Source organism: Myxine glutinosa, chromosome 1, assembly GCF_964187855.1.
Source record: "Myxine glutinosa chromosome 1, kmMyxGlut1.1, whole genome shotgun sequence".
In the NCBI taxonomy this organism is placed as follows: domain Eukaryota; kingdom Metazoa; phylum Chordata; class Myxini; order Myxiniformes; family Myxinidae; genus Myxine; species Myxine glutinosa.
Window position 1 is genome coordinate 430,203,853 of NC_136261.1, and position 13,220 is coordinate 430,217,072.

The 13,220-nt window shown below is 47.9% G+C and overlaps 1 protein-coding gene across 1 annotated transcript in view; it reads right to left on the minus strand.

Moving 5' to 3' along the window:
* LOC137419067 (uncharacterized) overlaps positions 1 to 12,292 on the minus strand; it is a 246,618-nt gene extending 234,326 nt beyond the window's left edge. The window contains exon 1 of the mRNA XM_078770678.1: positions 12,251 to 12,292. The gene's annotated coding sequence lies outside the window, so the exon portion shown is untranslated. The remainder of the gene's footprint in view (positions 1 to 12,250) is intronic.
* Positions 12,293 to 13,220: the final 928 nt, after the last annotated feature.

The following is a 13,220-nucleotide window of genomic DNA, read 5'->3' on the forward strand; positions in this document are numbered from 1 at the left end:
CCCTCCGTCTGTCAGTCCATCAGTCGGTCACACAAAGAACAGTTTTCCAGACTTTTTTTCCAAACTCTTAACGCTAATGATTTCAAACTTGGCACATCGTTTCCTCATGATAAGTTACAGGTCAAGTTCGAACTTCACGACGTTTCGATCATTTTTAACAAAGTTATGGCACTTTGAACTTTGGGAATTCTGATAATTCTGATGATCCTTAATTCAGTGCCATTTTAAGTTTTAATTTCCTTTAAAAACCAATTTATCTGCAATAATAGGACCGATTGAGATAAAAAATTTCACCGTAGGGAAGACTCGGTCTGTAGAATATTGGAATGGTAATTATGACGTCACAGGTCACGTGGTTCGGTTGCCATATTGTTTTTCGTGAAAACACGAAAACCCCTTTTTCTCTGCAACGGCTGAACAGATCGAGGCCAAACTTTGCAGGCAGAATCGCATACCCATGATGAACACAAAAGTCCGCGAGCATGATGTCATGCATCACATGGTTTTAGAATTATGACGTTTTTAAACATGAACCTTTAAAACCGAGCTCCTCCCTCATTTTTGATCCAATCGAGGGGAAACTTCACAGATCTGTTCAGCACTAAAATGTCCTTTTGGAATTTGCGATAGGGCATGTGGTTTGGCAGATATCGTTAATTAAACGAAAATATTTTTTTAAATGGATATCTCTTGTTTATACTGGAGTTCTCCTCAAGCCGCACTGCGCGTCCTCAGCCTCGTCTCGCGAACGTCAACAGCGCGACACAGCGTGCGCTTTCCGGAGGGGTGGAGCCAATCCGAGCAACATATACATACACATCGATCATTGATCGTGAAAAGAAAAATATTACAAATTACTGATGGTTTCAGGGTTATGACGTTTTTAAGCATGAACCTTTAAAACCGAGCCCCTCCCTCATTTTTGATCCAATCGAGGGGAAACCTCACAAATTTGTTCAGCATGTCAGTCTACTAAAATGCCCTTTTGGAATTTGCGATAGGGCACGTGGTTTGGCAGATATCGTTGATTAAACGAATTTTTTTTTTTTTTAAATGGATATCTCTTGAATTGTTAGTACCTCAGACCGTGAGTTGGTAATAATTTAGATAATTCACACAGTGCAATACGTGCAGGCCGCTCCACGGAGCGACCTTGCGGGCTTATCAACGAGGTGAGGCGTGACACACGTGTCTCAGCATACCTCGGATCAAGTTTGAAAACCAGCATCAACCATGCATAAATTTGCATATTCGATCATTTTTGACAAAGTTATGGCGCTTTGAACTTTGGTAGGTGTTACATATTTATGTGAATGTAGGTGAATTACCATTCAGGTCTTTGCATATCCGTGTGTAGTATATTAAGTTGTTGTGGTTGGAGGGTCAGGAGCCCTTCTGAAAAAGTGGCCGGAAACGGAAGTGACCGGAAACGGAGGGCAAAAGACACGAGGAAAAAAGGAGGAGGGGTCTTTTTCCTCGCCCCGCACCGACGAAAGGTGGGATTGATTAAGCCGTGTGGAAAAGCGGCGTTCCCGAGCCTGTCTGGCGAGAGGAGTTACCGGGACGGATACCTGCCCGGTGGACGTCAAACTGTCGTGTGGCCGTGCACCGACCCAGCGTTTGGGCGCCGTTCGCGACACCGTCAAAAAAGACGCGTACGGGTCGCCCGTTGGGGCCTAACACGCCTGGCAAGCGGCGTGGGGCTTTTGGCTTGCTTTCCCGTCCCCGCTTCGCGTGGCCGCGAGGGGCTGTAGCCGGGGTGCCGGGTACGATACCTGCCCGGTGGAAACACGTCCACCCGGGGTTCGTTCAACCGCCCGAGTGCGGCGACGCCGACCATCATCTTGGTCAGGAGGGGCCCAGAGACATTGTGCGGAAGCGAGACCAAAAGGGGGTCGTGAGTACTCACCGGGACACACGTATATAAGATGGCCATCTTAATCATAGGGAATTTATTGTGGGTTGGGAATTGTTGATGGTTGTGTATTGTTGATTGCTCGGGGAAAATCTCCGTGGTTGTGTCATTGAAATTGTATGGTATCATTACCATTGGAAATATATCCTTGAACATCAGTTGTCGCTTGGGTGAAATTCATATGGATTGCGTGGCGAAAGCGCATATATAATACAGCTTTCTGGCGAAGTTCCTCTCATGGTCCGGGGGTCACCGAGACCAGGTATTCACCGAGGGGACCACGTAACAGAATTGGGGGCTCGACCAAATTACGATTTGCGGTTTCGCAATTGGGTCTACGTCCGGGATTTAAAATTGTATAACATAATAAAATAATAATTTTTTATTAATTAAAATGTATTAATTAATTATTAATTGGTAAAAAAATTTTTTGAGAAATTGGGGTAAAGTCTTGGGTGAAGGTTAACAGGTGTTAACGATAGGCACCATGGCGTTTGTGGCACAGAACTTTGTGGTAACCCCGAGTGAGGCACAGTTCCGAGCGTTGCTAAAGTCGGACCTCTTGAAATTGGCCAAACATTTTAACTTGGAGGTCCGAACTAATTTGAGGAAGGCAGAGTTGCAGGCCACGGTGATAGAATCTATGGTGGGATTAGGAACATGGGACGAGTTAGCCTGGGAGTGGCTACCCGAAGAACCAGAAGACGTTGAGCTCCGGAAACTGGAGTTGCAATTACGGAGCCAGGAACGGATTAAAGAAGAAGAAAGGAAAGCAGAAAAGGAAAGAGCAGAAGAAGAAAGGAAAGCAGAAAAGGAAAGAGCAGAAGAAGAAAGGAAAGCAGAAGAGAGGAGGGAAGAGAAACAAGCAGAGGAAAGGAGAGTGGAAAGAGAACTCCAGGAAAGGTTAGAAGGGAGAAAAGCGGAGGAGAGGAGAGCTGCAAGGGACCTCGAAGCAGAGGAGAGAAAAGCGGCAAGGGAATTAAAGGAACGTGACATGGAGCTTCAGCAAGAAATCAAATTCAAGGAGCTGGAGTTAATGAGAGAACGGGGAGAGGCACCACCCTTGCTGACGGGGTCGACACCTAACCAGAAAACCTGGGATGTGGGCAGACATGTGAGGCTGGTTCCACCGTTCAGTGAAAAAGAAGTCGCGAAATTTTTTCCACACTTTGAGAAAGTGGCTCGACAATTAAACTGGCCGGAGGAGGCCTGGACCATACTCGTGCAAAGTGTGCTGGTGGGGAAAGCTCAGGAAATTTATTCGGCACTACCAATGGACCAATGTGCAGATTATGAGGTACTGAAGACGCACATCCTCAAAGCGTATGAGTTGGTTCCGGAAGCTTACAGGCAAAAATTCAGGAATGCCAGGAAGAGGGAGAGTGAGACCCATGTGGAGTTTGCCAGAGTGAAAGAAAACATGTTTGATCGGTGGTGTGAGTCAAAAGGAGTCGGGAAAGACTTCGAAACATTGCGGGACTTGATCCTGGTGGAGGAATTCCAGCAGTGTGTCCACGAGGACATCAAAGTGTACCTGCAGGAAAAGAAAGTACCAAAGTTGTGGGACGCAGCCACCATGGCAGATGATTATGCCTTAACCCACCGAATAGGGGTCCACGAACCTAACTCCTCGCCTAGATCTCCGCAGGGGAGGTGGGGAACAGCAGGTGCGGAGAATGACCATACATGGCGGCGGCCTCGAGATGATTATGGGGACAACTATGATACCCCACCTGTTCGAAATCAGAGGGATGCGGGCCCAAGACAAACTCATAGTTTGGGGGGCCCGAGGCAGACCACGAGTTTTTCCTCCGGGCCTACTTGCGCTTTTTGCAAGAAACCTGGACACTTGATGTCCAGTTGTTACCGCATGAAAAGCGAAGACCCAGAGCGGAGTCCGACTACTACGACTCCAAACGCAATGGCCATTGTGAGAAATCGCCATCAAAAGGGTTACCAACCATTTATTTCAGAGGGGTTTGTGTCACGGGATGGAGCCTCGACTAACCGGAAACCGGTTAGGATATTGAGGGACACAGGGGCACATCAATCTTTAATGCTTGAAGGCATTTTGCCATGGTCCGAGGAGACGGCAACGGGGGATAGTGTTCGTTTACAGGGGATCGGGGGCGGTGTTAGTGCTCCCCTTCATGTCATCCATTTGGAGTCCGATTTGGTGTCAGGACCGGTCACCTTCGGTTTACAAGCCACGCTTCCTGTAGAGGGTGTATCTGTGGTTATCAGGAATGATTTGGCCGGGGGTCAAGTTTATGGTAACCTGAGGGTTGGTAAAGAGCCCAGCAGGGAAAATAACGCCACACCAGCTCGGGATGGCGACAAAAGTGCCAAGTTATTTGTAGGGGGACTGAACTTCAAAACAGAGGAAGAAGTTCTGACCTCTGTCTTCAACAGATATGGGCCGCTGGTGGAAGTGCGGTTGGTAAGAGACTGGGAAACGCAACAGTCAAGAGGGTTCGGCTTTGTCACGTTTGCCAGCACAAAAGACGCCAGAGAGGCAGAGAAGAATTGGAATGGCAAGGATTTGGAGGGTCGGACCATAACAGTAGGGAAGGCATTTCGTAGACGTCGAGAGGTCTACAGGAGAGGACAACTGGGCGGTAGTTTTGGTGGTGGCCACAATCAATATTATTATGGAGGCTCCCTGAGTTACGGCCACTCCCGAAGGAAGGATTGGCAAAGTAGTGGCCGAGAAGGAGACCGCTATTCATGGGACTACAGGGACAAGTGGTCCCACCCTAAGTATTAGGGAAGTTCTGAGAAGTTGAAGCACTGAATGCGGCGGAGCCGCCGAGCCAAGATTCATACACGGATTAACCGTGAACGCCGTTCCTAAAGGCGTCCATGTAGTGGACTTTCCTGCACGGACTAACCGTGAACTCCACGTTCCTAAAGGCATCCATGTAGTGAATACTCGGCTTGGCCTCCCGGAAAAAGTGCTATCGAGTGGCTTAACTTTGGATCTTTGATCAACCCCTTAACCTTCATTCACAAGAAACTGACGGTCAAAGTCAGAGGGTCATGAGATGGAGTTTGATTTGGCAGGGACAATGTCGTTGCTGGTGCTTAGTCCAGAGTGAGTAATCTGGAGGGGTTGTGGTGAAATTTTGGTTGCTTTATTTTTAAGTGATAACTGTGCCCGGGGGGAACTGATAATGTGGGGGGGGTTGAGTTATCTGGTTTGTTTCTCCAAATTGGCCGGCAAAGAAAGTTTTCGCTGGGTTCAAACTTTCTTTCTTGAAGGGGGGGAGTGTTACATATTTATGTGAATGTAGGTGAATTACCATTCAGGTCTTTGCTTATCCGTGTGTAGTATATTAAGTTGTTGTGTAGTTGTTGTGGTTGGAGGGTCAGGAGCCCTTCTGAAAAAGTGGCCGGAAACGGAAGTGACCGGAAACGGAAGGGAAAAGACACGAGGAAAAAAGGAGGAGGGGTCTTTTTCCTCGCCCCGCACCGATGAAAGGTGGGATTGATTAAGCCGTGTGGAAAAGCGGCGTTCCCGAGCCTGTCTGGCGAGAGGAGTTACCGGGACGGATACCTGCCCGGTGGACGTCAAACTGTCGTGTGGCCGTGCACCGACCCAGCGTTTGGGCGCCGTTCGCGACACCGTCAAAAAAGACGCGTACGGGTCGCCCGTTGGGGCCTAACACGCCTGGCAAGCGGCATGGGGCTTTTGGCTTGCTTTCCCGTCCCCGCTTCGCGTGGCCGTGAGGGGCTGTAGCCGGGGTGCCGGGTACGATACCTGCCCGGTGGAAACACGTCCACCTGGGGTTCGTTCAACCGCCCGAGTGCGGCGACGCCGACCATCATCTTGGTCAGGAGGGGCCCAGAGACATTGTGCGGAACCGAGACCAAAAGGGGGTCGTGAGTACTCACCGGGACACACGTATATAAGATGGCCATCTTAATCATAGGGAATTGATTGTGGGTTGGGAATTGTTGATGGTTTTGTATTGTTGATTGCTCGGGGAAAATCTCCGTGGTTGTGTCATTGAAATTGTATGGTATCATTACCATTGGAAATATATCCTTGAACATCAGTTGTCGCTTGGGTGAAATTCATATGGATTGCGTGGCGAAAGCGCATATATAATACAGCTTTCTGGCGAAGTTCCTCTCACGGTCCGGGGGTCACCGAGACCAGGTATTCACCGAGGGGACCACGTAACATAGGGGACATGTATTGCAGCGCAATACTCATAATGCTTGTTTTCTTTACTCGGCTACGACCCCTGGTCCTGTCACTAAATCTCTGCTGAATAATTATTATGCACTTATTTTGTCTATACCCTTCATTATCTTAAACATATATCATATCCCATCATAACTGCCTCATTTCTAATGCATGTTACAAGAAGGGGCATTCTTGGGGAAAATGCCAGGGGCATAGAAAAGGCCCCTTTATAAGGTATGGGCCATGTGGCAAAATATAGAAAAGAAGGGACATTCCATAGCTTGTAGAAAATGCCAAACTGAAAATAAGGGACATTCAAAAATGTTTGTGTGCATGCTGGACTACCCTCGTGTTCTTTGGAGGAAGCAAGGAATGCTCTGGAAAAGTTGATATAAAGGGGGCAGGGCACCCTACATCTTCCAAATAAAATACATTAACTTCTTCTTGTGTAAAGGTATTGTGTTTTTGTGTGGTCATGAGGTTGGAAATGAAGTGTGATGGAGTTATTATTGTGATGTGTTTGGAAAAGGGGATTTCACATGGAAGCGGGCCTTTTTGGTAACATCTTCCATGGAAATATGTGGTGGAGAATTCGAATGGCGCCTCTTTATTGGCCGAATGGATGAGGCATCAGACTTCCAAGCTGGGGATTGTGGGTTCAAGTCCCATTTGGCTTGAATAATTTTTTTCTTCTTTCTTTTTCAAATCTTTATATAGTCTTGAATAAAGTCTTGTATGATGAACAAAATGCAGTTTTTAGCTGCGATGAGCAGCTCCATGAGGACCGCGTTGTTGTTCTTGTTGTTGGGTGCCTTTTTGAACAGCGCAAACGCATACACTCAGACGTATGACACTCATTACACTCAGACATTACACACACTCAGACACTCATTGCGGACCGATTTATGTCACGTGACCTAAGACCTGTTTCCTTCAGAAACAACCCACTTCCAGTTTCGCGCGCCGCTGATGCAGTGCCCCCTGTTTCTGGGAGGGTGGCACTCATTTTTCCGACTTCAAAAGGACGACAACCTGAGTCAACCCACGTGGTGTTATTTTAACGGCGTGACCCTAACATCTCAAACTAAAGCAGCCACATTTACCATGAAGCCAACACTAGGATTAGTTTCACAGGTAACGAGGTAGAACGTCGCTCGATATCGCACAAACCTCCACCAGGATAAACGGGTAACGTTTTGTATCCACTTGAAGACCGGATCTGGATTCGAACCTGAACCTAAATCGAATCAGCTTCTTCTTCTTCTTACTTACTTTCCCATCTCATCCACATCGCTTTGTCATATCATGCTATGTGTAATCATAATTTTCACCCGATCTCTCTGTTAATATTTATGAAGAATCACTTCAATGATCGTTTTACAGAATATCTTTCTCAGTATAAATAATAAAATGAGAAACTCCGAACAAACCTTTTCCTCAGAAGATCCGAACCGATCACCGTTTCAACCACTTGTGGAAAAGGCCTCGGAGCTGAGAACGGAGGACAAAAGGCCACGGAGCGGAGCACGGAGGACAAAAGGACATGGAGCGGAGCACGGAGGACAAAAGGCCACGGAGCGGAGCACGGAGGACAAAAGGCTATGGAGCAGAGCACGGAGGACAAAAGGACATGGAGCGGAGCATTGAGTACAAAAGGCCACGGCGTGGTGCACGGAGGACAAAAGGCCACGGAGCGGAGCACGGAGGACAAAAGGCCACGGAGCGGAGCACGGAGGACAAAAGGCCACGGAGCCGAGCATGGAGGACAAAAGGCCACGGAGCGGAGCACGGAGGACAAAAGGCCACGGAGCGGACCACGGAGGACAAAAGGAGACGGAGCGGAGCGCGGAGGACAAAAGGCCACGGAGCGGCGCACGGAGGACAAAAGGCCACGGAGCCAAGCACAAAAGGACACGGAGCCGAGCACGGAGGACAAAAGGACATGGGGCGGAGAACGGAGGACAAAAGGCCACGGAGCCGAGCACGGAGGACAAAAGGCCACGGAGCGGAGCACGGAGGACAAAAGGCCACGGAACGGAGCACGGAGGACAAAAGGCCACGGAGCCGAGCACAGAAGTCAAAAGGCCACGGAGCCGAGCACGGGAGTCAAAAGGACACGGAGCCGAGCACGGAGGACAAAAGGACACGGAGCCTCGCACGGAGGACAAAAGGCCACGGAGCCGAGCACTGAGGACAAAAGGACACGGAGCGGAGCACGGAGGACAAAAAGCCACGGAGCCTCGCACGGAGGACAAAAGGCCACGGAGAGGAGCACGGCGGACAAAAGGACACGGAGCGGAGCACGGAGGACAAAAGGACACAGCCACGAAACCAAAAAGGACACCGACACTAAACCAAAAAGGACTCGGATCGACACGATCCGATTACAGGGATCTTCGTCACAGTGACAGTTCAAGGTTCACAAGATCTCCCGGAGGTTTTCGTCGTTATTGAATCCTTCCTGCGGACGCAATTCATTCGTCTTCTTCCTCCTAGGAATCACCAATCTCCACCACGTGGTATTTGATAGCTCATTGGCCAATTGGCGTCAGATAAATAAATAAAGCCACAGATCGGCCATTGTACCACTCCCGTTCACGGCGCAAAATAATAATTACCTTTAGTTCAGTTGTTTTTCAACCGTTGACTTGGCACGAAGTTTGGAGTTACACAAAACCCCTTATATTGACCTCATAGAGAACATCAGAACCCTTTCCAGAATACTAGCGCTCTTCGGGGTGCCACCCGCCTCTCACGCCGTTCCGCTCCTCCCCTTCCAGTACTGCCACGCCCCGTCCCATCTCGCCCGCCCTACCCCGCCCCGCCACGCCCCTTCCTGGCCTGCCACGCACCGTCCGGCTCCGCCCCTGCCTGCCCCGCCTCGTCCCTCTCCTCCTGGATTGTAATCATCCATCCGACTGTTCTTGGAAACACCGAAACCGAAATCCTGGTCTTCGAGCAGACACCAACAGCACATTTTTATTTTTGTTTTCTCCTTTCCGATACCAGCTCGGGGGGAACAAAAATCAACAACACAGAGGATTACAATAAATACAGTTATGGATTATGTCCGATGGATTATTTGCAATAAATAATACATTAATGCAATGCAAGAAATGAAAGTTTCCCTGGGAAGGATTAGAGGTGAGGACAGAAAATTGTTCAAACATCGCATGTTGAACAGAGAGCATTGTAACATCAGCATGTCCTTCCCCCTCCCCCTCTGCCCAACAGGAGGGTAAGGCCATCTTTCACATTCCCCCCAACAGGACAAAGACATCTTTAGAATTACCCCTGAACCCCCACTTCACTAACAGGAGGGTAAGGCAATCTCCAGCATCCCTCCCCTACATACCTTAAGAAGAGGGTAAGGCAATCTCTAGCATCCCCCTCCCCCACCCACGCCCTTCGAGGATGGTAAGGCGATCTCCAGCATCTCCCTCCCGCCCCCTGCCCTAAGAGGGGGTTAAGGCAACCCCTGGCATCTCCCTTCCCCCCCTCCCCCCCGCCCTTCGATGCAAGCAAGGCGATCTCCAGCATCCCCTCCTCCTCCCCACCATGCCCTTCGAGGAGAGTAAGGCAATCTCCAGCATCTCCTCCCCCCCCCCCCCCCCCATAAGTGGAAGGTAAGGTGATATTTAACATCTCCCGCTCCCGTCCCCGCCCTTTCAAGGAGGGTAAGGCAATCAATAGCATCTCCTCCCCCCCCCCCCCCGCTCTAAGAGGAGGGTAAGGCAATCAATAGCATGTCCCCCCCCCCCCGAACAGGACGGAAAGGCGTTCTCGAGCATCTCCACCCCCCCCCCCCCCCACCCAAAGAGGAGGGTTAGGTGATATTTGCCATCCCCCAGCCCCACCCTAAGTTTTTAATGAAATTTTTTTCCTAATATTTCTATAATTTATATAATTTAGTTTATATAATTGATGATTACATTTATAATTTAAGTTAAAAAAATATTAATTTTCAGTAAAATCATAAAATATATATATTGTTGCGGATACGGGGGTCGGCGCTCCCCTTACCAAGGAGGGGTTAATCCCCCTGTCTTTTAAACTGGCCGAACCCCCAGCCCTGGAATTTATACGCTCCTTTGCAGTCGAGATTGGCCAGGGTGATTGGTCAAGATGGATTCCCAAATACCTGCTTACCAATCTCTCCGCAAAGCAGGGAGATAATTTCCGCTTGAACCATGGACAGGTGGAAATTGCCGAGCGGTTTAGCAATCCGCGATACGAGCCATTAGCAACAAGACTAACCCGATTCTGAGCGGTTCTAATTGTGCCACAGGTACTCAATGGGGAAAAGACAAAGACAATCGGATGAGAGGAAACCAAAAGGTAAAGAAAGAACAAATATGGTTTATTACTATACTACTAAAAGAGGAAACGAAAGAAGGGCATATACAAGAAGAAGAGCAAAAGGACACAGGGCAAGCTTACACAGTCTTAAATATCATGCCCAGGACAATACAGACAGACTTACACGAAAGGGGAATAGCAGGAAGGAGGAGAAGGTCCAGGCAGATGGCAGGGGAGGAAGGTCTGGGCAGATGGTTCAGGCATTGAGGTCCGGCTCCAGGTTCACACTCCACTCCGGTTCATGCTTCAGTTCCGCGCTGAAACCCGGCAGGCAGCATGGTTGGTATTGTCGCGGTAGCAGACCGACTCTCTCACTCAACTTTGTGTCTGGTCTCGTTCTTGACCCAACTCTCTCAACCACTCTCTGTTCGACTCGCCTCTCACTCTCTTTCGCTCGTCTCTCTGGCTCGTCCCTCGCCCTCGCTCGTAAGTAGTCCCATGCGAGCACTTATATCATGCGCTCACGTATCAAGCCGCATGCTTTTTAGGTCCGCCTACCAGTGAACATGCCTCGGCCCTGGTTGGTCACAAGGGTTCACTGGCTCCTCCCTTCATGACACGTTGATGGGGCCACGCCTCGCTCCGACAACTCCTCCCCATTTTTCTCCAGCTTGACCGCGTGGTTAATGGCATTTGGAGCCAGCGCTGCGGCTGGCAGAGACGCGCAATACCATTTGGAGGGAGGCTAGCCGCAAAATGAACAGGATTTGAAAAGGGGCCGAGGTTATTTGATTAATGCAATGCAGAGTCAAACTATTGGAAACAGAGCCTTACCTGAAACACAAACTAATGAAATAACTGAAGAAGGTCCTATGGTGTTCTACGTGTTGCAATATGGACTAGCTCGGGTGCGACCTTTGACCTTTGGAAGATGGGGATATTTACAGGAAATTATTTACAATGCTTATTATTTTACAAAGTGAAGGTTCTAAAAACCATAACAATATATTTTTAATATCGGCTTTCAAGCTAATATGGCTGCTGCACCACAGACAAATAACCTGAAAAATGTCCACTCTGTATATGTATGGGTCAGGGATCAGGTTTTTGAAGTTTCATGTTTATCGGATAATGTTCGTTTTTCTATCCAAGATGGCTGCCAAACCACATGACCTACAATGTCATCATTTTCAAACTATATGCAACAGTGGTGTTGCATGATGTTTGTAAAATTTCGCATTGATAGGGTAAGTAGTTTCAGAGATATAATTATTTAATATTTTCCTTCAATCCAATATGGCTGCCAAACCATGTGACCCATGATGTCGTAAATGTAATATTTCAATACAAATGGGTCATCGATCATGTGCATGCAATTTCAGATTTTTAGGATGAGGAATTCGATTAATGGTCGAAGCAGAGTCCTGGTAACCATAGCACAGAATGAGCACATTCCCTCAGGAGAGATAAAATACCTTCTTTGGTACAATCTCTGAACAGGTATTTTTGGTTAGTGAAAACATGGAGTTCTTGTACTGAAGGTAATTTCACTTGAAGGTAAAATCATCTCTCCAGGACAATTAAACATTCATAATAATCGATACAGGTATTCGGTTTTGTTTACGTGTTTCGCAATTACTCGCAATTAATTTTAAGAGAACACAAATTATTCATTCCCACACCGTGAAAGACCTGGACGGCAGTTTATAGCTGGGTCTGGATTCGAACCCGGCCATGTTCAAGATCGTTGGTAAAGAAGGATCATTTTAGCCATGAAGGTAAATGTCCAGGTGAAGTACATTACATTCCCATTGCTCTCCCTCACACCAATCCCCTTTTCTTACCTGTACAGGTGCTTCCAGGTGTTCAAATCGAACGGTTGTTCTTTATAAATGAGCGAATAGTGTATCAAGGTCCAGGTAAATTGTATAGAGCTGAAGATTCCAGCGACAATCCCCAAGACATTCCTCCTGGGAGACAAGATCACGTTTACTGATTGTTATCGAGTTGTGAAACGAACTGTTGAAACACCCGTCTGTGACGTCACAACGCATTATGACGACACAATCCACCGACAACCCCCAATACATTCCTCCTGGGAGACGAGACGACGTGTACCGATTGTTGTCGAGTTCGTTCGATCGAACATGATGGAGTTGTACAAGGACAGGGAATCGGGACTCCAGGTTGCACTCCAGCCATTGTCTGGTGTGCACGTTTAAACCAGGTATCCAACAATGGACTTTAAACGTGATTCACTTCGCTCGAGGAATCGACTCAGAAATGATGGGACACGCGTTATAAACCGGGTTACCTGGTGTGGATCGGGTTTTCAATCACACCTTAATACTCCATGTCGTGATGACGTTTTATCACGTTGGTACGTGTACGATGACGTAATACGTCGGTGGAACTATTCTGTTGTCACGTGTTACCGATAATCTAAACAAGTACAAAAAGTTTTAATTAAAACAAAAGCCGTGTCGATGTTACACAATGCCTAGATGCAGCTGTGCCTATAACGTCGATGTTATAAGCACAGGACATTCCTATTGATTCGATTACTTGATGTTATTTTTGTGCAAAGTGAAAATATATCTCGGCAATTTCCCGTCTGTTATTTCAGGCGGTGTATGACTGACCATGCCGTGATTGTAAAAAATATATATCTCGGCAATTTCCCATGTGTGGCGACACGTGAACGAAGCTCTATGCTCCTCTCTTCACATTATTGTGACGACGTATAAATTAAATATTTAATCGTGACGATTGTCATCAAATGGACGAATTTTTAATACTAGGGCATGCCCGTAC